Source organism: Vanessa cardui, chromosome 20, assembly GCF_905220365.1.
Source record: "Vanessa cardui chromosome 20, ilVanCard2.1, whole genome shotgun sequence".
NCBI lineage: Eukaryota > Metazoa > Arthropoda > Insecta > Lepidoptera > Nymphalidae > Vanessa > Vanessa cardui.
The window spans coordinates 3,514,527-3,542,385 of record NC_061142.1 but is presented as its reverse complement, the minus strand read 5'-3'; the positions used below and the strand labels follow the sequence as shown (position 1 = coordinate 3,542,385).

General features: G+C 32.3%; 1 protein-coding gene across 1 annotated transcript in view; it reads left to right on the top strand.

Annotated features, from left to right (window-relative positions):
* LOC124538217 (myosin-I heavy chain) overlaps positions 1-27,859 on the top strand; it is a 96,605-nt gene that overhangs the window by 31,948 nt on the left and 36,798 nt on the right. Inside the window, exon 2 of the mRNA XM_047115197.1 lies at positions 2,012-2,072. The gene's annotated coding sequence lies outside the window, so the exon portion shown is untranslated. The remainder of the gene's footprint in view (positions 1-2,011; positions 2,073-27,859) is intronic.

Genomic DNA, 27,859 nt, shown 5'->3' with positions numbered 1-27,859 from the left:
TTTGATCAGGCAATGAATTTAACAGTTTTATAATATTACAGGAAAATGAATGATCCCCAACATTTTTAGTACTCTAATAAAGTGCATGCTAGCGTGTTTTTCGCTATTCAAGCAAATATACACGTATTTTGGAAATCCCCTTATAAACAGACCTAGTAAATTGAGCCTCAGTTTCGACAACCCGGGCTCTCTAAATCCGGCCCTGATGGAAATAGTTATGTGCTATTTATTTACGCAGCTCAAAATATTATATTAGTTTCGCCGTGAAACAATTTTATTATAAAAGGAAATCCGAATATTGACAAATTGTTACGCTTTGAGCCGATACGGAGAATTTTTCAATTTTATACAATAATGTTCGTAAGTATTTGTGTATATGTGTGAGGATGGTTGAGTGTGTGTGATGTTTATGTAACAATACAAAATCATGTATAGTACGACACAACTTAGACGTAGCATCGGCAAATTCAATAAAACCGATTGCTGGCGATTTATACAACCAATAGAAATAGCTTCCTAACGCGCGTTTCGATGCTATTCGTCGCTATAGATTGATTTCAAGTGCATGAAAATAGACGTGTCAAATTGACGAATATATTAGGTCATATGATATTACAAGTTATTACGTTTGCGTAAAGATCATATTCACATAAGAAATAATTTGGGATAGCGTACTTAATTCAGATGTGATCGGTTATACGAATTTTGCCGATGCTACATCTAAGTTGTGTCGTACTATATGTGTATGTGCTTTTGTATTTGTGTTAATAAACGTATGTATAGTCTATTCCAATGGGAAGAGGAGAAAAGGTAAATAAACAACTTTGACCTTGAATTGATATGTCATTTGCGTTCGACTAGTGAGGTCAAAATAATTGAATGAATGGGTAATTAATGCTAAAGAACGATATATATTTTTTTATTTTAAAAGTAATTTTCCGTTTAAACAAAGTCAGGTCGTAATAAAAAACTTCAGAGAATTCCGAATATGCATCCGTGCACATGATACGAAAGATGAGAGACGAATGTCTTTCTTAACATTGTATTATTTTCAAAACTATAAAATTGCTATGCACAAAACTGATCTACATTTCGAGATAAGAGATTATTTTTAAGTAAAATAATTCTTTTAACATTTTTGGCAAAAATATTATTTTTATGTAAAAACCTTACTGTACAAAAATAACTTTTTTATCTATCGTTAGGTAACTTTTTACGTTTCTAATAAATAATTCATATTATATATTACAACCAATTAAATAAATATATTTAAAAAAATATATCTATAATGAATTTTAAAACTAAAATAATATATTTTTTATCTGTATAAATTCATTCGTCTACATTCGTTTAGCGAACATGCCTAGTTGAGGCCTCTATTTTTAATGTTCGTCATCGAGAAATGGCGTCTTGAATGTCGACAAAACTGTTTTCGTTACTTTGGAAGTAAAATTAAAGTGGATCTATGTAGTTTAGTGAAATATTGTTGTATTACAAATGAAGATATATTAATCAAGAACTGTTTGTAGTTAATCTTATAGTGGAATTATCAACAAAACACTTGTGATATTGAAAAATACGGTATGTTTTGAATGTCTCCTTTTGTCATTGGAATGGACTATAGATACGTTAATGTTCATTTAACGTTTAGTGCGTTTTGTTACTTTCATATTTAGAAATTTCGAGATGAAAATATCGGAAAAAAATGTATAGACATCTATTCAAAAGTAAATAGTATATTTTGTAATAATAATATAAAAAAATATTAGTATTGCCTTTTAGGACCACAAACAGGAGTCATACGAGTACAAGCCAACTCTTTCATGTAAATATTTTAATTGTCAAAAATGTTTATCCCAAAAAAATTTAATAAGAGTAAAACATTAAGGGTAGTTCAATTATTTGCATCATTTTTTATTCATAAAATTTAGGTATAATGAATAAATAGGCTTTGTTACTTACATACGTAAATATTTGGGTATGTGTTAACTTTGATATTTTTTGTTTGCAGATTTCACGGAAAATGAAGCGGCCGTAAACAGGATTAATTTACAAGCGACATCACAACCCAGGTAAAAAATATATTTTGTTACGTGTAGCCTATGTTAAAAAAAGCTTTACTTAATCATAATTAATAATAATATTTTATACTTCAGGTAATTCTATAAGGTGATATATATACTGCCTAAAAAAACTCAGCAGCTAACCTTACTTTTTATTAATCACTTAAAATGCCTACATGTTATAATCATATACAATTAAATTTATATATCCTGTATGAAAATCATCGAATACTAATTCAATTTTTTATCATACATAATACTGTACCTACTGAATAATCTGCCTTATTTATTTATATTATTTTAACATGTGCTAAAAGTTTCGTTACTGATAAATGTAAAATACGAGAGATAAAAACATTTAAAGCCAGTACCGGTTCAGATATATCATCAACCGAGAAGGTCGGCTAGAATCTGATTTAGTTGATTTATAATTTTCAAAACAATGACATTTCTTTCTTAAACGAAGCATCTTGGTACAAGCACCTGTTTCTACTAAGGTATCTCACAATGGACAATAGTGATTGTTATTCCGCTGGCTGACAACGGATATGTACGTGTGTTCCGTGCCTTATAAGGCTGTGTGGTCACTACTTGGCACGGAGCGCCGCATTGCACGGAACCGTATCCGCTGGGTCGATGACGGCTTTTGATTGCGAGAGCGATATGCTTTAAGAATATTGAGGATTATTTGATTGACAGAAGACATACTTTAATGTTACCCGTTGTTTGAAACTTATATTTATAATCTATATAGGGTAGATATTAATGATTTTGTTTATAAAATTCTTAAAATAAAAGTCTTGAAATCTCTGTTCGGCTGGTTGAAATAACCAACATTAAACTTACATCCTCTAGGAAAATAGGTTGATCGAACCAAATAGCGTACCTTGCCCTGGCTTCCTGTAATACACTTCCGTCCCTTTTCACGAAATCGCAGATTATTCTGGGAAGCGAGAGGATCGAGTTTACTCATCAATACATTACATTTCTTGAAAAAAAAAATTAGATCAAAGATGTATCTAGAAAATAATTTATAATTATCATGATGATATGCAGTCAAGTAAAAAAAATAGATCATAAGACTCATCTATTTTTTTTCACCTGATGGTAAGTGGTCACCATCACCCATAGACAATGACGCTGTAAGAAATATTAACTATTCCTTACATCGTCAATGTGCCACCAACCTTGGAAACTAAGATGTTACGTCCCTTGTGCCTGTAGTTACACTGGCTCACTCACCCTTCAAACCGGAACACAACAATACTGAGTACTGTTATTTGGCGGTAGAATAACTGATGAGTGGGTGGTACCTACCCAGACGGGCTTGCACAAAGTCCTACCACCAAGTAAATCTGTGCAGACTTTACGATGTAGTGTACAAGTGACACTCTCGCAAGTAAACCCTCTCTTCCCCCTACTTTTATGAATTGATAGCACGGCAACTCGAATTTGTACTAAAATCATCGGTATCTTGACCCTGATAAACTATTTTCTGGACCGATAGTAAATATTATTTTTCTAGTATATAATTATATAAGAAACGCTAATAAAATATAAAATTAATACATAAACAAACCATTCTTTTCCATTTACTTTCTACTTATACAGTTTTATAATTACGTAACGATGTTATGATACAAAATCTGTTCCATTAATATATTCACTAATGTAATAAAAAAAATCATATCATACATAATAAAGCGATTGCAGCACTGCACTATAAAACTGTTAATCGGAAACACTGAACAAGTTAAGTCATTGTAATCTCTGAAAGCGCTCTTAAAAGTCGTCTTTATACGAGTTCAGTAACCCTGAAATTGCTGTGCGGGGTATAAAGCACCGGTAACATTGCATCTCGAGTGTGTCCCAGTTTGTTTCTTGCGAGTACCGTAGTTTGAATTTCTAATCCTTGCGCGATGCCTCCGGTGCGGTGGACTGTTTAATTTTTACCTAGACACATCCGTTCTTCCGTGAATGTTGTCATTGAGTTTCTGGTTCCTTTTTTCTTACAAAGATGGCAGCACTTTGATACGTAAATTTTCATTTTGATATTGTCATAAATAAATGATACTTTTAAATATATTGTATATTATTAATACTTATGTACATATATATTTTACATTGACACAATTCGTGTCGTCTTTTTGAATTGAAATTTGTGTATGAAAATGTGTATTATTTTGTTTGTTTTCAAAACAACAATGCACAAAATACAGCGTACGTTAAACTTGTTTTTGAATTTTCCAATACTTTAATTTGGAATAAGCTGAATTTTTATGTGTGCCCCGAATATAAAATTTTAATGCGCTTAATTATCGTACATTGGTCTCCGCGTTATTCGAGGTAGATTCTAATTTTAAATATGTTTATCCTTTGCACTAATAATAATATTCAGCGGTAAAACCTAATACTATAAGATTTAAAAATAAAATCTTAAAGGATAATTTTGTCTTATGACCACGTCATGCTCGTATATCTTTACATACTCGTATACTATATATGTTTAGTTACAACCCTAGAATATTAAAAAAAACTATAGAATATCATCACGCAGCTTCATTGCGGATCGGCGTATAATTTTTTTGTCAAGACAAACTTAACCCCAATTTCTAATCATGAGTATTGTCCTAACCTAACGAATTAAAGTAGTACGTGAAACAAATAATGGTGTTTGCTCGATTTTGAATACTTCGGTGAAGGTACGTCCACAGAGCCTCGGCTTTACGATTTCTTATTTATATCATTGTATTCCTAACCCTCAAGTCACCGTAGTTCTGATTGTTCCCGACCTAATTCCCGCGCTGACAAGACAAGAAGCGCCAACTCTATATTAATTAAATCTCTCGAGCAGCGACTCGGCGATTCAATGAATACCCTATTTTATTATAAGACGTTTAAGTGTATATAATATGTTAAAAAAATATGTAAGAAAGCAGATCTTTATCACAAAAAAATATCCATTCGAATTCAAAAGATATTCGTCTCGGCTAAGATTTTATAATGGAATCATCTTTTTACGATGTAAAATATATTAATTATATACAATTAGAATGTATATAAATATAACGCGAGTTTAAAATCAACGAATAGTATTACGCGTATTTCGACTTAATAATTTTGTATGAAGCATTTCGCCGTTTATATCAACATTTTAACTGTATTTTTATATAATATGGTAGGTGTGTGCGGTAGGCTACGTGTTGTCAGGGAGTGATCTTTTTTAGAAATCTATACCATGTAATAAAATTGTGATTGAAACGGCTGGACCAATTTTGACGGGACTTCCACTGATCGATAGCTGATTTAATAAGTAGTTAGTTAGGCTACATAAATAACTTTTATTAAATACATACGGGCACTAAATCGCACGCCCAACTCCTTTAATAAAAAAATAATGTCCATAAAAGTTACAGAAAATTTTGATGCGTTATTTCCAACTTTATTTTGACAAAAACACTAAAAACAAACAGTTTAAAAAAAAGTACTTCTGACAAAACTATCTTATTAAACCATTTAACATGACAAGATGAGGGCTTAAAAAGTATTACTTTTAACGCTAAATGTAGAATCCTTTTTACTCATCAAGCTGTAATGTACGCCGCGACGAGCGCACTCAGAGCCTTTGCATATTGCAGCCTCAGTGCGGACGTCCTGATTATGACGTCACGACACAGCTTCACTGTTTCATCCACAAAGGAGCTATTACCAAGGAAATGGATTTTAACCTTTGTAATCGTAATCAATTTCCCGTTTGTCATGCTAATTTAGACTTTTGGTTGTTTATTATACGGAACAAATTCATAAAATAATCTTATAAATTAGTTTATTCTATACGGATAGGTCATAAAAAAGTATTCTAAACTTAAAAAATATAGTAACAACAATATAATATTCAGTGCTCGGCTTTTCAATAATTATACAAAGAAGATGTTACGCAAAGTGAAGTGACAAGCTTGGCAAATAATGTCCCACTGGTGGGCACTTTTTCCCCGTTCATCCGATGCATAATCCACTTCTCCCCATTTCGGATTAATGGATTAACCTGCGGCAAACTATTAAGTTTACAAATTAAACTCGTGAACCCAGATGACCTAGGGGTTAGTACGCATACATTTTATCCAGTGATTGCAAGTTCTAACCCAGGCAAGCACCACTTAATAATATTCATGTCTTTAATATGTACTTATTAATTCATCTCTTGCTCAGCGGTGAATTTAAATACCGCGAGGAAACCTGCATGTGTCTAATTTCATCGAAAATTTGCCACATGTGTATTCCTCCAACCCGCATTGGAACAGCGTGATAGAATATGTTCCAAACCTTCTTAAATCGGGTCATCTCTACATTTAAATGTGTCGAGATGGCCCAGTGGTTAGAACGCGTGCATCTAAACCGATGATTGCGGGTTCAAACCCAGGCAAGCACCGCTGATTCATGTGCTTAATTTGTCTTTATAATTCATCTCGTGCTCAGCGGTGAAGGAAAACATCGTGAGGAAACCTGCGTATGACAAAGTTCATAGAAATTCTGCCACATGTGTATTCCATCAACCCGCATTGGAACAGCGTGGAGGAATATGTTCCAAACCTTCTTAAAGGAAGAGGAGTTCGGTTAGTATAATTCTCATTGTAAAATCGGCTCGTCTGTATATAAATAACGTATTTAATTCAAATGATATTGCAATAAAATGATACATTTTCACATTCGAATCTATTCCCATAGGTATAATATTTTATCGCTGAGTGTGGGCATTAACGCCTTCAAACGGATGCCGATCGTGCGATACGCGTTAGAGTTGGTATCGAGTGTCAAAAACACCTACTGTTTACCGGCTACTGATATACACATCATGAAATACTATATCCCTTTAATATTATATATAGTATATGTAGGACAGGCCAATGGGCCATTATAATCATTGAACATTTCTTATATCAATGCTCCACCAACCTCGGGAATTAAAATGTTGTGACCCTTGTGGTTTTAGTTACCCTGGCCTAATCACCCTTCAAACCGAAATACAATTATACTAAGCATTGCTGCTTGGTGGTAGAATTTATGATGCATGGGTAAGCACCTACTACCTATTTAGACATTCACAAATACCACAGGAGATTCACAATTATTAATTATTTCTTTTTGGTTATTGAAGTAATTGAAAACAATCAAATTTATGTATTTTTTTATCAACTCATAGCTCGTTACATAAAAATCATTGCACAATACAGTGACAGATACAATTAAAACCCTATACACAAAACTAGTGATACATTTATCGACAAACTCACCTGCGTAGGTATAGTCACGTGTTCTATCTCCCGAACTATATCGGTTCACAAACTACTTTAACATTTAAAACGAGCCTACCAGATAGTAAGTAAATTGGTAATTGACACCGATTATAGTCGCTGGTGCTTTAAGACATTTTAATCATTCGTCATCGCTCATGCACCACTAGCTTGTGGTGGCCCATTTCCTCGCCTGCCTACTTATATCATAAAAGTGTGAGTCGGACTCGCGTACCAAGGGTTCCGTATTAGGTAAACAACAATAGGTACAGTACACACATGGATTGATATCGAGCAAAACTTGTGTTATTTGCGTGGAAGAACCCATTTTGTTTACAACAGTTACAAACATTGATTGATATGATATGTTTTTTGTATGGGAGACCCCATTTTGTTTTAAATATTTCTTGTTATAGTGGCAACAAAATTACATAATTTGAAAATGTCAACCACCTAGCTATCGTGGTTCTTGAGATACAACCTGAAGACAGACAGACAGACGAACAGCGATGTCTTAGTAATGGGCTCTCGAAATAAATGAAAGAGTTATTTTGGGTACTCAACCCCAAAAACACTTACTAATAGTATTTTTAAAGGATTAAAAAAATTGTGAAGTTGTCATTGGTTCGGATTTGGCAACAACCTCCATGAAATTATAATGACTATAAAATTGTGGGAATAAAAAAATATTCAGGAAAAATTAATGCAATGTCTCGATAGCACTTAGTACGAATTTGTATGATTATATATTACATCATATTAAGTTCTTCAAGCTTCTTATTTAGTGATATAATAGCAAAAAATATCTTCCATAAGAGGTTTTTGCAAACGAAAAAGTAATAGGCAACAAAGAATATTATAAAAAATATTTTAAATGAAGGGACAAGAGCTTTAATATTTATGATGTTAATTCCATACAATGGAAATTACCTCTTGAGTAATTTTACCCTTAGCCGTACTTAAATTTTCAAATTAAATTCATCACAGGTAACAAGGCTTATTAGGGGCAGCTCAAGTTAATTCAAATTCAAAACGATTTTTACCTCTTGTTTTACAAATGCTAATAAAACATTTTTAAACAAATATATTCAGCTCATTAGGTTGTCTATGTCCTTCTAACTCGAGATCAAAACCTAGTTGGAGATAAAATCAAAAACAGTAGAGAAACCCTAAAGAACAATGAAGATGTTGATTGATTAATTTTATTAAATATAAACAATTTTCAGTAGCATTTTTTAACAATCAAATCACTACGAATTTTTATACCGTGTATTATACTTTAGTATGCTTGTATAATATGTAATTGTACATTAGTAGATACATACTTCTTTCTATCGTTTAGATCATACTTTAGTAGATCATCAAAGATTTTTGGTTTTTAATCTCGTGTTCGTCCGTAAATAAAACGGAATGACCCATATCAGTCAGATGAATCTCTGTCCCACGTCAGACACATCAACCCGCGCTGCGCGTGCCGAATATTCTCCAAATATGCTCTTTTAACGGAGCCTCTGACAGAAAAACATTTGCAAATTATTACATGTTGCCATTTAAAACAACTGGCAAACATATGTCATAACTTCTATCATATATTTCTCTTCACACCACAGCAGATTATTTTACTACATATGTTCCAAGGACCGTCTTGAAAATCGTTAATAATAAAATATTTTTAAGGTTAATCCTGAACTTCCAAGAACGAATGAACCATCGAATTTATTTAAATATCAGAATTATATTCATTGGCGACCTAAATAAATAAATACATACAATACAATATAGAATATACGAACTATGTAGGTAATATGATTTTCTCCTATAGCAGCGATAGGTCAGAGGTCAACAGATAAGTGGGTCGCCGGCTGCAGTTCAGCTGTGACCCATTTAACTTCGAAACGGAACCTCGGAAACTATATTAAAAGCGTTTTTAAATTTCTAATGTAGGTTATGTGTGTGTCGTACACTTTTAATTCCATTCCATTTTTAAAATTCAAATATATAAAATACATTTTTTTAAATTGAAATGTGAAGAAATATTTATTCAAAAAATAATTACAAATAAGTAAAGTGATATAAACACTTTAAGCCATTATTTAATAATAGTTAGGCTAGGCTTAGAATGCAACCACCGTTCTCCTTTTGAGTCTTATTTCCGATACTATGAACAAAGGATGAACCAATCCCCCTGTACCTTTGTAAAATTAGTATCGGACGAATAAACTCCAAATTAAGTGGCATCCAATATCAAGCCTCTTTAATACGCTTCAAAAAAATGTCAATAAAATTATTTTTATCGACATAGAAAGGCAGCCCCCATACCCAGAAACATTGACTCGGGAACTATCTCTAACATCACGCCCTTCAAATTGGATCATAATACTACCTACCTAGGTGGGCTAGATTAAAGACTAATAAAATTCAAAATAAATAGCATTACATTTTTTTGTATAATTACACAAGCTGATTACAGCATCTTATCAAGTTTCAAACGATATGTACATGCAACTTGCAAGCAATAATGGAAGCTTGTATAATGAGCTATAAGATTAACCAACGCCTTAAAAGCTCGTATTAAGTGTCATTTCGAAGTTGCCACGAGCAATTTGTATGAGCATATTGGTTATGTGGGTTATGAAGATTAGTTTTAAATTTTATATACATTACCCATAAATATTAACACACGAATTGGCTTCTTATATTTTTTATAAAATTATAATGCAAATAATTTTGACGACCTCCGTGGTCGAATTGTGTGTTCACCGGTTGTCATGGGTACTCTACTTGGGGTTCGATTCCCAGCCGAGTCGATGTAGAGAAAGATCATTAGTTTTCAATGTTCTCTTGGGTCTGGGTGTTTGTGGTACCGTCGTTACTTCTGATTTTCCATAACTCAAGTGCTCTAGCTACTTACATTGAAATCAGATGTACCTATGTGATGTTGTCCAATATATATTTGTTATTTATTTATTTATTTATTTAATAAGTATATGTGTTTTCGTCGTCTTATTGTCCGTACTTTTATTCAACTCGATTTGCTAAAAATTTATTTCTAAACCTTAACTGTCAGGTTTAGCATATAGATTTTTATTATTTCAGTATATTAAGTCTATTATTGAAATATTAACATATTTAAACTGTAACTTAGGTATAAAAGTTTGATAAAGGTACATTACAACTTACGGAAAATCCAATCGATTTTAATATTTATATGTTGTCAAAATGTTGTCGGCCTATCAGCTGCGTACAACTGATTACACGGCTACACGGATTTAAACCTACCTAACCTAACCTAACCTAACCTAACCTAATCATCTCTCAGATATCTTCTAAGTATTAGTTTACAATATATCGCGCACCCAAAAACATCAAACAATGAAATTAAATTTGAAATAAACTCAGTATCTAAATTAAATAAACTTCAAGAAACCTCTTCAATCGCAAGTAACTTATATATAAAAAAAAGAAACATTCATAATGTTCAACAAAAACTATTTTAAAAACAATATCTCACCTAGTACAATAGCGCCACGAACTATAAAAAATCCCGCGTGCTCACGTAAAGCAGAGTGTCATTGTGATGTGTTCTCAACGAAATACTGTCTTCAGACTGTATTGTTTTTATCTCCGCAATGAAGTACCCAAGTCGGCCGCCACCCTCCTTTACGACTTCGAAATAACTTTGTCACCAAACGAGACTTGGAATTTAAACACTAACTTTTATGGCTTTAGATAAAATCATTTAATTTGGTCTAGAATTTTCATAATTATACCGCTCGAATTGGTAAGGGGAGGGTCGAGTTGAGTAAGGGGATTCTTGTAGAGCTCATCTATCTATCGAGTTGTCGGCCTTAAACACTCTTTTGATACCGGGAATCCATTCAGAACCAAATCATATATCGAAAAGGGTTGGCGGTAAAGCCTGCAAAATTAAATTAAAATAAGACTGAATAAACATACACACGATCTTTCTCTAACAATTCTATTTACTACTTTTGTTTTAGGTAATTCATTATATACTATGGTTGAAATTCATTTTAAACGTTTTCTTGTAGATAATTTACCAAACATAAATTCTTGAAAGCTATTATGTATGTTGTACGCAGCTGAAGTCTATCGAATACTAACTGCTCCCTCGGTTTCATTAGCATTAAACTTTACTACACCGTCTGTGTATATAGTATATAATGCAGACTACATTATTCCTAAGTAAATAAGCTAGCTATTTTTTTTTGTTCAATATAAGACGTCAAAACAAGTGATCTTTTCAGTTTTACATAATGGTTTAGATAAGCCAAGTAATTTACATTTAAAAGATTTTTCGAACTAATCTATCACGACATTTTGACATCGTGTCCTCTCGCTAGACTCACTCAAGTAATATCTCGGCCGAGACTACAGAGGCCTTTGTGCCACAATCGCGGCCCATTCATGCCACGCGTTCCTTTTCTCGTCCAGGACTAGACGTCCAGACTTGGTCTACGTCTACCTTGTCATTATGTAATCGTGCTGAAACATTATGCTTACCCTCGAGGTCTCGTTGAGTCGAATAATATAGGTTTATTTTTGATAAAATTTACGTTATACATATATTTTTGAAGAACATTAAAAAAAATAATGAATTTGTTTTATTATGTATTTGAATATATATTTGTGTATTGAATATTATACTCTAATGTGCTTTAACTTTATTTATTTTTTCAATTTAGCATCATAGTATTTTAAAATAACGAGACCCTTTTTTTCTCTTGTCAAATGTAATGATTATTATTGTAACGTCAGTTAGTTTATTTAGTCGATAAATTTACTGCGTCATAGTTTTATGGTAAAGATAGGCGGATAAGCAAATGGACCACCCGTTGGTAAGTAGTTACCGCTGTCCATAGACATAAGCGCTGTAAGAAATATTAAACATAATTAGTTCGCTAAAGCGCCATAAACCTTGGAAGCTTAGACGTTATGTCTCTTGTGCCACTGTAGTTACTGACTCATTCATCCTTTAGACTGACAAACAACAGTTCAAGCCATTTCTATTTTGAGGTAGAAAGTATAACGAGTGATACCTTACAAGACGGGCTAGCACATAGTTCTACTTCCAAGTTATATCACTTCTTTCGCGTTTTAGGGTGTTGGTTGTCATGTGTTACGCAAAAAAATGTCTATGTTCTTTCTAGGAGTTCAACTTTGCATCATACCAAATTTCATCAAATTCGGTTGGTCGTGAAACAGCGACAGACATACAGGCAAACAGAGTTACTTTCACATTTATAATACTTATATAAATATATTACAAAAAAGGTCTACTTTTATAGGCACTGTGCAGAAACAATGCGTTATAATCCCGACAGTAGAGACACCGTGCGAGTAAAAAAAGAAACTTCCCAGACACACTGGTGGCAGGCTGGCAGCTGTCAAGTCTGTAAACATGATTTTACAATGATCAAAATTATAAAACATGGTTTTTTACCAATTAACAATGATCGTAAATATTAAATAATATTAAATTGTAAGTACATACGAGGGATGTTGAGGTTTTTCGGATTTTCTGTTGCCAATAAAATGGGCGCTGCAGATGGTGGTATTTTTAGATGGGAACCAGTTATTTGGATGTCTACTAAAAGAAACAACGGTTATAGGTTAGATTCAACGATCGACGAAAATTAAACTGTCTTCCATAACAGTTACCCACAAATATGTGATTTTTATATAAATAAAATCAAATAGTACTCTAGTAGTAGTAGTTTTAAATACTTGAAGGTATACTTACGTGTGTTTTATAACTGCATTTATCCATTTCACTCTTTTATTCATAAGCCATGGCATGTGAGTACTATTAGTAGGGAAATAGTAAAATTTTACACCCTTAAAGTTGTTTTTGGGTGTATTACGGCATCAACAAATACAACAATACATTTCGATAGCTCAAATTATCAAAAATTAACACGATAATTCAGAAATATTTTCCGTTGTTTGACAGTAGAATTTCTGAAATTGAGGGTAAAAGTTTTGAATATGAGTCACGAGATGGCAGAGTTATTGCTACGCACGGTGCCTATAATTTCTTTTTTAAATATTAGAAAGACAATCACTTGACAGCAAACGTCTAGCTGAGTGTAAGTCAAGGGTTAAACGGTTTATTCAATCTGCGAACGCCAACGTAATTGTTCCTACATTCATTACATTCTTCGAAACAATGACAATTTTGAACTTTAACACCCTTATAATACAGACTATTTCAGTTGTTTTTGTTAGTATATTTGTCCCAGAATATTAGGATGTAAGACTTAACGCCAGAAAATGTTAACATATCGATATACTTTGTGGTCAAATCTCGAGGTATCGAGCCTATAATGGGGTTTTTATATCCAATGTGTATGTGTACATGCGTCATAGTTTTATGGTAAAGATAGGCGGATAAGCAAATGGACCACCCGTTGGTAAGTAGTTACCGCTGTCCATAGACATAAGCGCTGTAAGAAATATTAAACATAATTAGTTCGCTAAAGCGCCATAAACCTTGGAAGCTTAGACGTTATGTCTCTTGTGCCACTGTAGTTACTGACTCATTCATCCTTTAGACTGACAAACAACAGTTCAAGCCATTTCTATTTTGAGGTAGAAAGTATAACGAGTGATACCTTACAAGACGGGCTAGCACATAGTTCTACTTCCAAGTTATATCACTTCTTTCGCGTTTTAGGGTGTTGGTTGTCATGTGTTACGCAAAAAAAAGCCTTGAAAATGTTCTTTCTAGGAGTTCAACTTTGCTTCATACCAAATTTCATCAAATTCGGTTGGTCGTGAAACAGCGACAGACATACAGGCAAACAGAGTTACTTTCACATTTATAATAATTACATAAATATATTACAAAAAAGGTCTACTTTTATAATTTCTTTTTTAAGGGGACTACAGGAGCTAATTGCCCTTGAGAATCACGCGCACACATACATACACTAACGAGTCTAACGACAAAAACGGCATGTCTCCCCGCGCACTACGCTTAGCGAGGCGGCGAGGTTACGCCTGAATATTCCAATAGATGGCGCCGAACCGCCGCGCGCCGCGCCGTGCGAAAGCGAAGCGAAGTCAATTCTATCAATTCTATCAATCATAGATTTCATAAAAATAGACAGGACAACAGAATTATTTTAATTTCTTTGTGTCATTTAAAAAATTATGATAAAATTAAACAGAATTAATTAAACTTAAATTATTATTATTTTATGTACAAAAAATAGTTAATTTAAACATTTTTTTCTTTAATTTTTACTGTATCAATTCAATTAGTTGTAATACTAAATATTAAATCGTACCTATTTTTAAATTTTGTAAGTTTGTTAAGCGATTTATTAAATAAAATTGGAACTGTTCGTAATTTGTACACTGACAAAAAGCGTAGAGTTTGTTCGTTTTACTAATATCGGTACACAAAGAAAAAAAATTAAGTTAAAAAAGTCAGCATCAAAAAGTTACTATAAAAATAATATCGTCAAGTCGGTTTAGTAGAATTATTGGTTAACTCGGTCAATCACAGTGGGTTTAGTCATAAATCTCATAAAAATAGTTTGGATATTAGAATTATTTGTATTGTTTTTGACTGATATTTGAAATAAAACTGATTCAATTAAATTCAAATATTTTTATTTATTTTTGGTTTAACAAAAAAACAAATAAATTTCGTTTCAATTTTTTTATTAAAATATATTTTTTAATTATTCGTTCGTCGTCGTTCGTTATTAAACCATTTAAACCATTTATTTTGCTACACACATACATTACATAGATTATACAGGAAGAAAAAAAAATTCAATTTAAAGAACACAGTGTAGGTAGCAAGGGGTTCATCTCAGTATAAGCTGTGCTAATGCACAGCAAATTAAAATATCTTGGATACTTGCAATCAATATTTCACCCACTTTCACTGAAGCTACGAGCTAAAATTTTTCAATTGATACTATTTCCAATCTTTAAAAAATATTGAATTACGTATATGACACTTCTAAATATTTTAGTTCTTTGGTTCACAAAAATTACATATTTCAAGATGGCCCAGTGGGTAGAACGCGCGCATCTTATTGCGGGCTCAAACCCAGGCAAGCACCACTAAATATTCATGTGATGTGCTAATTTGTATTTATTTATTTTTTTTATTATTAAATTTCATCCATACATAACTATATTTCCTATTATACACAAAATTGATAAAATTAAACTCTAACGTAATAGAAATAGCTTCCGTGTTATTTTTTTTCGATTTTCTTAATTCTGAAAAAATAAATGCATAGTTGTTAGGAATTAAATTTTAATAATTATAAAATATATATATATTTTTAAACTTAGTCCTTTAAAAATAATAAAATTTTAGTTCAGAGTGCGGGGATCGAACCCGCACATTCATCTTGGACTTGCTTGCATTGACCAATACTCCATGGTGACTGTAAGAAATATGTCGAAAAATCTGATTCAATGCGAACTAATTGCATTGTTTTTAATAAATGTTTCCAATAATCATTATTTATAATATATATATGTTTACTAATTAAATACTCTTACCTTTTCATATTATCTTTCATATGTTCGGCTTTTTAATTTATATGAACGTTTTTTAGTTTTCTTCACAGATTGTACTTTATTTCCCATGTTTACAAAATTAAACTTTATAAAAAATAACTTAACAAAAAAATAAATGGCTAACTACAACTAGACTATTTTAACTTAATATATTTATTTACATAAAAGAATAATATTCGACAATTAATTTACAATTAAAATTACACAAAAATAAAATCTACGAGATTTTATTCGCAACGATGCGGTGAAAAGAGCGACACGTCTGTATAGCAACAGGCCTCGGCCGGCAGTGTCTGTACGAGGCGCTCACGCACACATGCTTACGCATTTTGGTCGAAAATAAGAAAATCTGATTTAAAAAAAATCTATTGATTTTACTAAATAATTAACATAATAAATTTTTAGTTTATTGTTTGTAGAATAATCTGACAAAAGACCAAAATTATTGAAGGTATATAAGTGTAGTTAAAAAACAAAAAAAGTCTTTTTTAGAAGTAACTTTGCGATTTTTTTCTATCGTACCAAATTAATTACATCATGTTTTCAACACAATTAATAACTAGCATCTATCCTGAAGATTAACATATATTTTTTTCATTTGGTTTATTGCATTGGATTATATACTTTTTGGCATTTTAAAACTTGCATTTAGCTCATGTAGTCCCCTTAAATATTAGAAAGACCATCACTTGACAGCAAACGTCTAGCTGAGTGTAAGTCAGGGGTTAAACGGTTTATTCAATCTGCGAACGCCAACGTAATTGTTCCTACATTCATTACATTCCTCGAAACAATGACAATTTTGAACTTTAATACCTTTACAATAGAGAACATTTACTTTTTTGTTAGTTTATTTGTCCTAGAATATTAGGATGTAAGACTTAACGCCAGAAAATGTTAAAATATCGATACACTTTGTGGTCTGGTGGCCCGATCTCGAGGTCTCGAGACTATAATAGGGTTTTTATATACAATGTCTGTGTCGGAATAGACATCGTATTATCAGAGTGACGTCATACAGAGTGCACCTGTGTGTGTGTGTTTGTTGGATACAAAAATGTAAACTATAATTTCTCATATTTAGTTGCGATTGGCTGCCGTGACTGAAATCGGTCAGGACGACGTTACACGTACACTTATTTGTAATTTTGAAATATGTTCTTAACTAGCTGTGCCGCGACTTTGTACGCGTTTGAATTTAACTAAAAAGTTATTGTACAATTTGCAGATTTTACTATTAAGTCTGTATTAAGAAGTTTTTGTGATCGTCGTTGAAAGTTGTACTTGGGAGACATACATACATACATATTTAATTGTATTTAACTAACTTGACTGTATTTTTAAATGTTGAAAAGGAATAACTACTGAGTTTCTTGCCGGTTCTTCTCGCTACAATCTACGTTCGTAACCGGTGGTAGCTTTCATTTAATAGTTGTTAAATGATTCAAAAGTGCTTGTCAAAACCTACCTGAATAAAGTATACTTTGGTTGGTTGGTTGATTGGAGGCACCCAACGTGACACGTAACGCGGCTGAGTGCTACTCTAGGTACTTGACAATATTTGGATTGCAGCGTGACTTTTATTTATTATTATTTTATATATAACTCTAAAATAAAAGTAGCCTAAGATACTCCTTATTACACCAGCCGTTCCCGAGATTAGCCGGACCAAACAGATAGAGGGTCCAATAACAGACAAAATTTGTAAAAAAATGCAATTTTGGTATAGGTAACGTGTATATATGCATATGCATTCAGTAAAAAGCGATTATTTCAAAATTAAAAATAGACCCATTTCACTCACAATTTTAGTATTTGTATAGATTACAAATAACTACTTCAATAGCCTAGTGACTGAAATACGCAACAGTAGATTATCCAATCCTGGTTCGGGCTCATAATATTGATTGTAAACTTACTCGTAGATATACACTTCACACCAAGTTCTTAATTAGCTTGTCTGAGCCTGTAACTAATTTTTATTAAAAAAAAACTAAATAAACTGCATAATTTTTTTTTTTTCTTAATGATAATGTGATCACAATAAAAGCTTAAAACATATAAATATTTATTCAAATATAAATATTGAATATAAAAATTAAATACACTAATTACAATCTAAAACAAAAAACATTATTATCACCAAACCCATAAAAATGATTTACGGCCATTAAATGTCTATTTTATACCAAGCACTAATGTATGAGATCTATTTCCGCCGCCGCACGCGCCGGTTATTGTACGGCGGCTAGATAGGGAGATTAAATGCGCATGCGCACACAACTTACCGAGAAATGAATGTTATTAGAAATATTTATTACAATTTTTATAATCAATGAATATATGTTACTGTAAGTGTAATAAATTGAAGCAATAATTTTATGATCATAAATAGACACACTAATTATTGCCATATTTATTTAATATACACCTATATATAATTGTTTAATTATATCTATACAAATATATTAATAAAGGAAATATTTGTTTCTTAGTAATTTATAATCTCTTATTACCAAGTTTGAAAGCAATAATACGTTATACAATATGTTACTATTTATGATTTCAAGACAACAATTATAATTGATGTAATTTTCCATTGTCATTCTAAAGAACAACTGGAATAGCACTTAGCTTTTAAACGTAGATTCTCAATCAAAAATCGCATGGAAATCTCTACATGGGTCAGATCAATGCCTATTTAGCACCTACCAAGATTGCTAGAAATATGTTTGCCTAGCCGTGTTATAATCCATCACTGACTTTATTGATATCTATAGAATAAACGAGATCTCGTAAATAGTCTTGGTGCTATCAGAACCAATAGTGGTTACGGCTCCCGCTGGGCTTTGTATATCGCTTTACGCAATTTAACCAAATCCGCTGTTACTCAATCATGTATTTTATTATGACATAAAATTAGATTAATATATTCCATTTTTAGTGCTTTGTATTTAAAATCAATCTTATAGCACTGTATCTTTTTGTGTCTGAAATAATTTAATATTTAATTCATGAGGGAAATACGCAACTGTAACTTTTCCATATTGTTAGTAATGATATCAACAACAACAGCCTGTAATTTTCCCACTGTTGGGCTAAGGCCTCCAATCCCTTTTGAGGAGACGGTTTGGAACATATTCCACCACGCTGTTCCCACACATATAATACACATGTGGCAGAATGAAATTAGACACATGCAAATTTCCTCACGGTGTCTTCCTTCACCGCTGAGCACGAGATGAATTATAAACACAAATTAAGCAATTCAATGGTGCTAGCCTGGGTTGAACCCGCAATCATCGGTTAAGATGCACGCGTTCTAACCACTGGGCCATCTCGGCTCAATTCCTGCTGTCCTCGTGTGTGTTTGACTTCATGTAGCTCCCAGACTATCTCGAAGTCAAATTCCATTAGGATCGATTCAGTGTTTTAGTCGCGTACAGGTAGCAAACAGCGACGGTGTTTTTCATTTAATATTAAAGTCTGACAAGGCAGATGCAAAAGCTTGTAATAATAGTTATACAAAGTTTTAGTACTTATAATATTTAATGGATGCTCCTATTTATATTAATACTATAAACGTGAAAACCGACTTTAATATGAAACAAGCTTGAGCTCCAAGAAAGGACATTGGCTACTATTTGCCTAACACATGACAACCTACTAGTATTATATATAAATCAAATTTACAACGCAATTTAATACAATAATATGTTTATAATTATATTAACGACCTCCGTGGTCGAGTGGTGAGTACACCAGTTTTCCACTCCGAGGTCCCGGGTTCGATTCCCGGCAGAGTCGATGTTGATTATAATTATTATTATAAGTTGTCTTGGGTCTGGGTGTTTGTGGTACCGTCATTACTCCCATTTTCCATAACTTGTGTTAAAGTGCTTTAGCTACTTACATTGGGATCAGAGTAATGTATGTGATGTTGTCTCATATTTATTTATTTATATTTTATTAAAATAACACGATGGTTTTTCGCTAACGTTTTGCTAAATTTATTTCTAAACTGACACAAATAATCATTTCTCGTATGATGTTGTTATGTAATGTACATAGCCATCAGTGGCCTGTGTGGAAGCATGACCTAAGCTAAGTGGATCTCGGCTTGATCACGATGTGGAAGTAACGTTCATTTAACGCCACGTCCGATGGAGTGCGGGAAAATTGCGATCGCGCCAGTTTTTTGCCAAAGCGGAATAATGTGACACTCATCGAGCGGCACTTTCACGGTTTATTTTCCAGAAAATTTACATTACCTTATTTATTAATTTAAAACTATTTGACAATTCAATTGAATATTATTCACTTGAAAAAAACACTTGAAAATCTTTTAAGAATTGACATGGAAGTATACAGATGCCATAAATATAGACTAGTTGTCTTCTGGGTGAAAACAATAGCCCATCTTCTTCTTTGAAATTCGAGTTTATTTCGCGCCTAATTATATCAAATTCGGTTTAGTAGTTTTCGTAAAAGAGCAACAGAAAAACAGACATACGGAGTTGCTTTAAATTTATAATATTAACATAGATTATATATTAGCCACAATGTTTCAACAAGGACGCGCCTTCGTCAGTATACCGATCCATGATCATATAAACATTAAATGTCGCTATATTTGATATTTTTAATGAAAAATTTTCTAGTGGTGCAAAATTAAAATTAAAAGAATTCTGATCATCGGATTCATCCTTTGTACATCGTTCTCTCTTTTTGTCATTGATTCGATATACGAAAGAAGGAGACAAACATTGTTTTACTAATTACACTAAACAGCATGTATATTCAGGATTATGTATGCGTTGCTTCATATTAGACTGATATAATTAAAAAACCTCTTCTGTAAACGACTAAAGTGAATAAAGGAATTCATAAATCAGTCTGACAACGGAAATACTATAAATGTTAAGCAAACACACGTGACTTCATTTTTTTTCCTAAAATAGACGTCAAACATCTTAAATGTAAATGTAATACTTCATCTAGACACGCGGTAGAGTGTCAGCCAAGTTTAGGTAGCAGAACTGGCGAGTAGCACCGTGTGTAATTTTACACGAACAATTTGGAGCCACTTTTGATTATCATTACATAGTATAAAACAAAATCACTTACCGCTGTCTGTCCCTATGTATATGCTTATATTGTTATTTTTAAAATAATTAAAATTACGCAACGGATTTTGTTGTGGTTTTTAATAGATAGAGTGATTCGAGAGGAAGGTTTTTGTATATTATATATGGACAATATAGTAAAGAAACAAGAAAAAATCTGTAGTATATTTAGTAGGAGCATTGCACACGTGCAAACCGGGGCGGGTCGCTAGTTAATTGATAAATTAGACTCTGCGAAGTAAGACGATCGTCACGGGCAAAACTAGATACAGGTCAGTAGTAAATTGGATAATAGATAGTAATGAGTGTCTGTTAAACCTAGGTTGTAATTTAGATTCTGAATTAATCTTATGTGTGTGTACTCTTCAAGTTACAAAAAAAGTAACAGTATATTGCTTGCGTTCGTTACTCCGTCAACCCCGGCCGATTAAAGGCTACAGAAAAAAATTAGATTGTTAAGCTAAATTAATATTACTACTATTATCTTATATTTATTTAGTGCATAAAATTAGATTACTATTCTATGTTTGAGTATTTATATTACATACAAGAATATATTGTCACAGTCCGTCATAACCACATAGGGTACTACTGAAAATCAGAGTTTGGTTCATGGAACCCAACTTGGAAGCTGAATAGGACACGATAACTATCATTGTTTTGTTGTTTTTCATTGTTTTTCTTTTTTTTTGATGAGATAATTAGTATGTTCTTTATTTTTGTTCCTTTTTTACATTATTTTATAATTGTGCCGTGTCCTAAATAAACATTTCTTTCTTTCTTTCTACATTTTTTCTATCGTAAGATTTATAAGAAAGGAAATTTCCGTAACGCAATTGTGTAGATTAGGTTAAGAGACATTTTCTTACAAGGTTTCCAATAAAGGCACTATACCTAAATAGCATTAGCGCCAATAAAGCGGGTTTAGCGCTGAAAGTCAATTTACTCCTATATAACCATCGCTAATCCGTTTTAAAAGAGGATAATACTTCTTTTGCGGTTAAGCCTGTGTCAATGTTTATTTCGGTTCAAGCTATCGTTGTCATTAACGTTCGGCACTAATTCGTTTCTGACAGGAGATTATTATTATGTGTCAAGAGTACAATACCATAGGAAGCTATTAGTATAATTATATTACTAGTGGTAGGGATGTATGCAAATCTGCTTGGATTCAGAATTGATTCAAATTGTTAAAAAAACAGGAGGAAAAATTAATTACACAGGAGATATCTCTAAAAGATTTCTAGGTTGATAGCGCATTGACGGTGTTTGGAATGATTTATATATCTTAGTCTTTCCTACCATATATACATCTACAACAGAAACGCTACATACAAATAACCGTCAGATATATTTTGAACCAATTAATCGTCACCCTTCCTGCAGTCAATTCGAAAACACTATGATCCAGTCCGTTTTCCAACTCCATTTTCAACGATCGTTTATTTAACGCATTATCATCAATTATAATTTAAATGATAATTGTAATGAAGACGAATCACCATAAAGTATTTAATGTTTTTAAATTTTTATCGGACTGTAATTTCAGATATTTCGTTACGGTCGATTTCGTAGTAGTTTTATAGCGATCATTTCGAAACGGTTCATATAATTCGTTTCTATTTTAATTTGCTTGTTTTTTCTAAGATTTTTTATATGTTTGACTGAAAATCTCGAGTCTCGTAGGATTAAGTCTCGAGTTCGTTCGGCAATGCAATTTAAATTCCTGCAAGACTTATAAATAAGGACGAGTTCTCATTTCGCGAGTATCAAATGATATCGATCGAGAGTGCAGCGACGTATCCACAAAAAATATCACTCGTTTGCGGCGAATTTAAAATGATTATTTCAAGGAAAAAAGGGCGCATTAAATTGGGCACCCGAAATAACTTTCATGTCCTGCGAACAGCATTGTTCCGCATTAGGTAAAGGAATGTCTCCCGCTCCTCAAGCTCCTCATCTTGCGAGCTCACGTGCCTCATTGTTTTATGTATGGGAAATTCCTAAACATACTGTATTATTCATTAAGACACTGTGTTATTCTTCGCTAGAGTATTTACTAGTCGGTTGGTCTCATTTCATTATCTATGTAATGATTAATTCCTTTGCAAGTTAATCTGTATGATCCGACAGATCTAGGCTTTAGTGTTCACATCTTTACGAAATTTAGGCGATATTAAAACTTTTATTCTATTTTCATTAAGACAACCAACAGTAGATAAAATATCAAATCAAATTAAAAAAAAATACATTTTAAAATTATCTAGTTGTAATACTTACAGGTAGTTTCGCCGTGCACTATCATATTACATAATTTATGTATTGAAAATAAAATATGAACATAAGAAACAATTACAAGTAAAAAGTACAATACATTTTAAGTATTATATAATAAATAAAAAAACCACACACATTCCACTTGACAATTTATACAAATCATTTGAATCAAAATTCAATTCTAATTTCCTTTAATTGTGCAGCATTTTCATACACAACAAATTATTAAAACTGTAATATACATTAACGATAGGATATCAGACCATCTCGTACATTAAGTTCTTAAGAAGATAGATGTTCTGAAAACTATTATCACACAACGATCATTCGCTTCGCTACCCACACCGCGGTAGACAAGATTAATGGCACATTTTACACTGGTCTCCTAGATCACTCGTGGGCAATTTGTTTGTTTCACTTACGTGTAAATAAAAATAATTCATATTTTTTACATTTTATAAGATAGTTTAATAATGTCCTAAGGTAAGACAAGTATTGGCGTTAGTAATTAGTGTCGTCATGAAGCCATTATTGATGGTTTTATTGGCTCTTAGATGAACCCATACAATTTCAACAAAGGGTAGGTGTATGCGAAAATAAGCTATGTCTTCAATGGGCAATTTTTCACTATTTATAATTACACTACTTCTTTCGTGGTTTTAAAAAAAATCTTTCAAATAAACATAAATATATTTTTTAAATCGAATTAATGTATGTAGAAACAATTATTTCGTAAATATTTTATGTTTAAATTGACCACAAACCCCAATCAGTAAACTGAAAGTTTTGTTGATTCTATAGACTTGATTGGGTATATATCAATTAAACGTACCGAGAAATAAAGATCGTCTTTGCTATCAGAAATTCACATAATAGGTACACATATGTTAGTACGATTTCTATAATTATCTCTAGTAATCGATTTGAAATGTATTGCATTATTTTTTATCGTACATATTTCAATAACGAATAACGAAACAATTTAAACAATTACTTGTAAGTTAAACACCGTGACAGCAAAAACTACCTAACAAAAGTATCTTATTAAGAGTAAAACATTTGTATTTATGCAGGCCAATTTACTTCTTAGGTCCTTAGTATAAGGGATAGAATCGCATAATTGCTGATTGGTATGAAAGTATTTGTATCCTTCAGGCTTGTAACAATGAACTATTACCATTAAAATATAAGAGGGTAGAATTTAGTTGCGTACATTTTTCCCACAGTCTGCAGTGAGCGTATCGAAGCGTCAAGTTTGGACTCCAGACTTGAGAATTTTGATTTGAGTTCTGATTAAAGTCGAACTCTTTTTAATATTGTAATAACTAAGTGCTTCGTTAAATACATAAACTATACAAAGCCATTTTCCATAATAAATTTAGGTTATATATAAATGAAATGAAATTGTCTGCACATGTTTTCAAATTATTTAAAAGGTTATGACTATTTACAAGTTAAGGTAATATCTATCCAACATTGTTAGGACGCTTCAATGATGGTGTCGTCTGTCACTTTTATTTCATTGATTTGTTTAGACGCGTCACTTTGAATTAAAGAGCAAAATGAACGAAAAATGAATTGTCTGTTCCAACAATTACATTTATTTTTCCCTGTCTGTAAATGTAAATAAATTAATTCGATTGGATGTTTATATAGGAAGTATTGCAGGGTACAGCTTTTTTATTTCAAATAAATCAAGAGTCAAAGATTATAAAAATTTAGAGTAAAACATATAAATGTCATGTATAATACATATATAACGCAGCTAAAACCGCAGGGCACATAATTTACTTCATTAAGAAACGATTTTATCTTTTAGGAAGAATTAATTATTGCGCAGTCTACTTCGAAGCTTATTAAACATTAACCAACTAACATTCGTGTTATAAATAACAGCGAAGCCAGAGCAAAAATCTATTTTTTCTTACTTGGCCTTTAGAAAAGATATTCTATGCTACCTTATTCACAACTAACAACCTAGCTCTCGGCGAGAGCATTCTCGCTAACAAATCGTCTAAAAAAGGGGTATAAAGCCGCATCGTTCTACTTTATCTTAACAAGGCACTTATAAAATAAAGCAAGATGACAAAAATAAATTGCTCCTCCCTACTAAAATTATTCTTGGAAACCCACGCTTTGGTTGTTTGAGACAGGTTCAAGAAATTCCTTATGATGCTAGACTGTCGCTGAGGCCGTCCGCCCACTGATACGAGAAGTGAGAGTAACATTCGTAAATTGTAATGTTATCATTTAATGATCCGATGTTTCATCACGGGAAGGTAAACAAGGAGCACGATTAAAAAAGCCAATTAAATTAAGTTGCCTAAAACTTTGGTACAATAAATGCCAGTCCCTGAAAGTTGTCTTGAAGTTGTTACCAAAATTTTAGTAGACTTTACAAAAGTTACCTCACCTTTGTACCTTATTAGCTTTAGCCTTAGTAGCGTGAATATGCAGCAGTTACTTTCATCCATTAACATTCTTAGTATACCTCTGACTTATATTTTTTATCGTTACATTTTCTTTGTAAAATATTTAGTTTATTATGCCTGACCTGAAAACTTTGTATACGGCTATTCCATTTTCAGTTCTTTTAACACTTTGAAAATCTGTAGTAGACGAAAATTTTCCCACGTCCTGTATTTTAAAAAGACATTAATATTCATTAACGTAGGACGTTCCTCTCTCTAGGAACGCCTCAGAGATCCTCGTAGGCGTTAACGTCAGGCGCCTGCAAATTAAAGGATCAAAAGGCTTGTTCCAACTTAATTATAACGTTTGTAACTTGATATAAAACAACACTCACACAATGAGGCGTAAGTATGGAATTGTATTACATATGTTTGTGTTAACTTTACATTTTTATGAAATATTCTCATTATTGTGATGTTATTGTATAGTAGTGGCGTTTAGTCCTACGTTTATCTTGTAATTTTGAGAACTTCTCACCTCACTCACTCTTGCTGAGAGATTTTAGCAAATATGTTACAAATTGCTTAATAAAACTTGGTAACAAGGTTCAAGACTGTTTGTATAAATATAACCATAATAATTTAAAAATGCAAAACGAAAAAAAACAACTGTTTTCCGCAAGCGCGAGAATTTCCGAGAAAGTCTTTGTGTGTTAATATAATCAACCTTCCATCGTTCATTAATTAATGGTCTTAACTAACAAGAAGGTATAAAATACAATCCCCATTGTATGGTACTGGAAGCGTTTTTGTTATCTATCATCAAGAAAAGTATCCTAATAAACAATTTAATTGCAGAAGTAAGCCAAGTTTAAGGCACAGACACATCGGTACTTATAACTGGGCATATACATACATATATCTTACTACTCACATAATGTATTATATTTTTAAAACTTGCCTCGGTATATTATAGTTCAAAAGGTGATTATGCCAGCGTAACTCCAGGTTCTCGAGGCATGTTATTTTGGATTCTATTTTTGATCACTTAATATCAGATGGCTCATTTGAACACCTGCCAAAGTACTACAAAAACTGTTTTTTCTATTTAGCATTAATCTATTTATCGTCAGTTACTCTCTTTTGATAAGTAGTTACGAGCTAATCAGTGAGTAGCAAATTTTGATTTATATGATACTAGTCCGCCCGCGGCTTCGTTAGCTTTGTTAGGGTATTGGTTGTCATGTATTAGGCAAAAATGTAGCCTATGTCTTTTTTTGGAGTTCAAGTTTGCTTCATACCAAATATCATCAAATTCGGTTCAGCGTTTTGTACGTGAAATAGCGGCAGACAGACAGACAAAGTTACTTTCTCACATTTATAACATTAATACAGATATAGATTTACGTAAGCTTTGGTTATTAATATATCGTTCAAAAACACGCATTTTTTATGTATATCATTACTAATGACTAATAAAACGTTGAATGCAATTTGCTTTTAATTAATAGGGGAAGATAGATTAGTTACCGGGTTCGAGATACCAATACGCATCCTGTTTACGATAAAATAATATATTTAAATCCGACTAGCATTCAATTCGTCCAGTGATTCGCTCACATTTATAATTATGTTAAATTTACTCGGAACCGATGTTTGTATGAAATATTCGAAGTCACTTTGAATTCAAAATTGGATATATGCAATTCATTTTTGTAGAGCTAATCATAAATATCGTTATCATCATTACATAAGTCAAAGTCGCTTACCGCTGTCTGTCCCTATATATGCTTAGATCTTTAAAATTACGTAACATATTTTGATGCGGTTTTTTATAATAGAGTGTATCGAGAGGAAGGTTTTTGTATATAGTAAAGTTTCTAATGTTATGTCGTAAATAATGAAATTCTGTAATATATTTAGTATCATTGCACCCGTGTGACGCCGGGGCGGGTTGCTAGTATTCAATAAGCCAGTCTAATTAAGGTATCGAAACTAAACCAAGGATTCCACGCTAATAGATGTTCATGGGCAGTCATAGTTGATATCCATGAGCCTCCAGCTCGTTTGCCATCTATATGATAAAAAATAGAATTTCCGAAAAGCCTAATACCATTGGG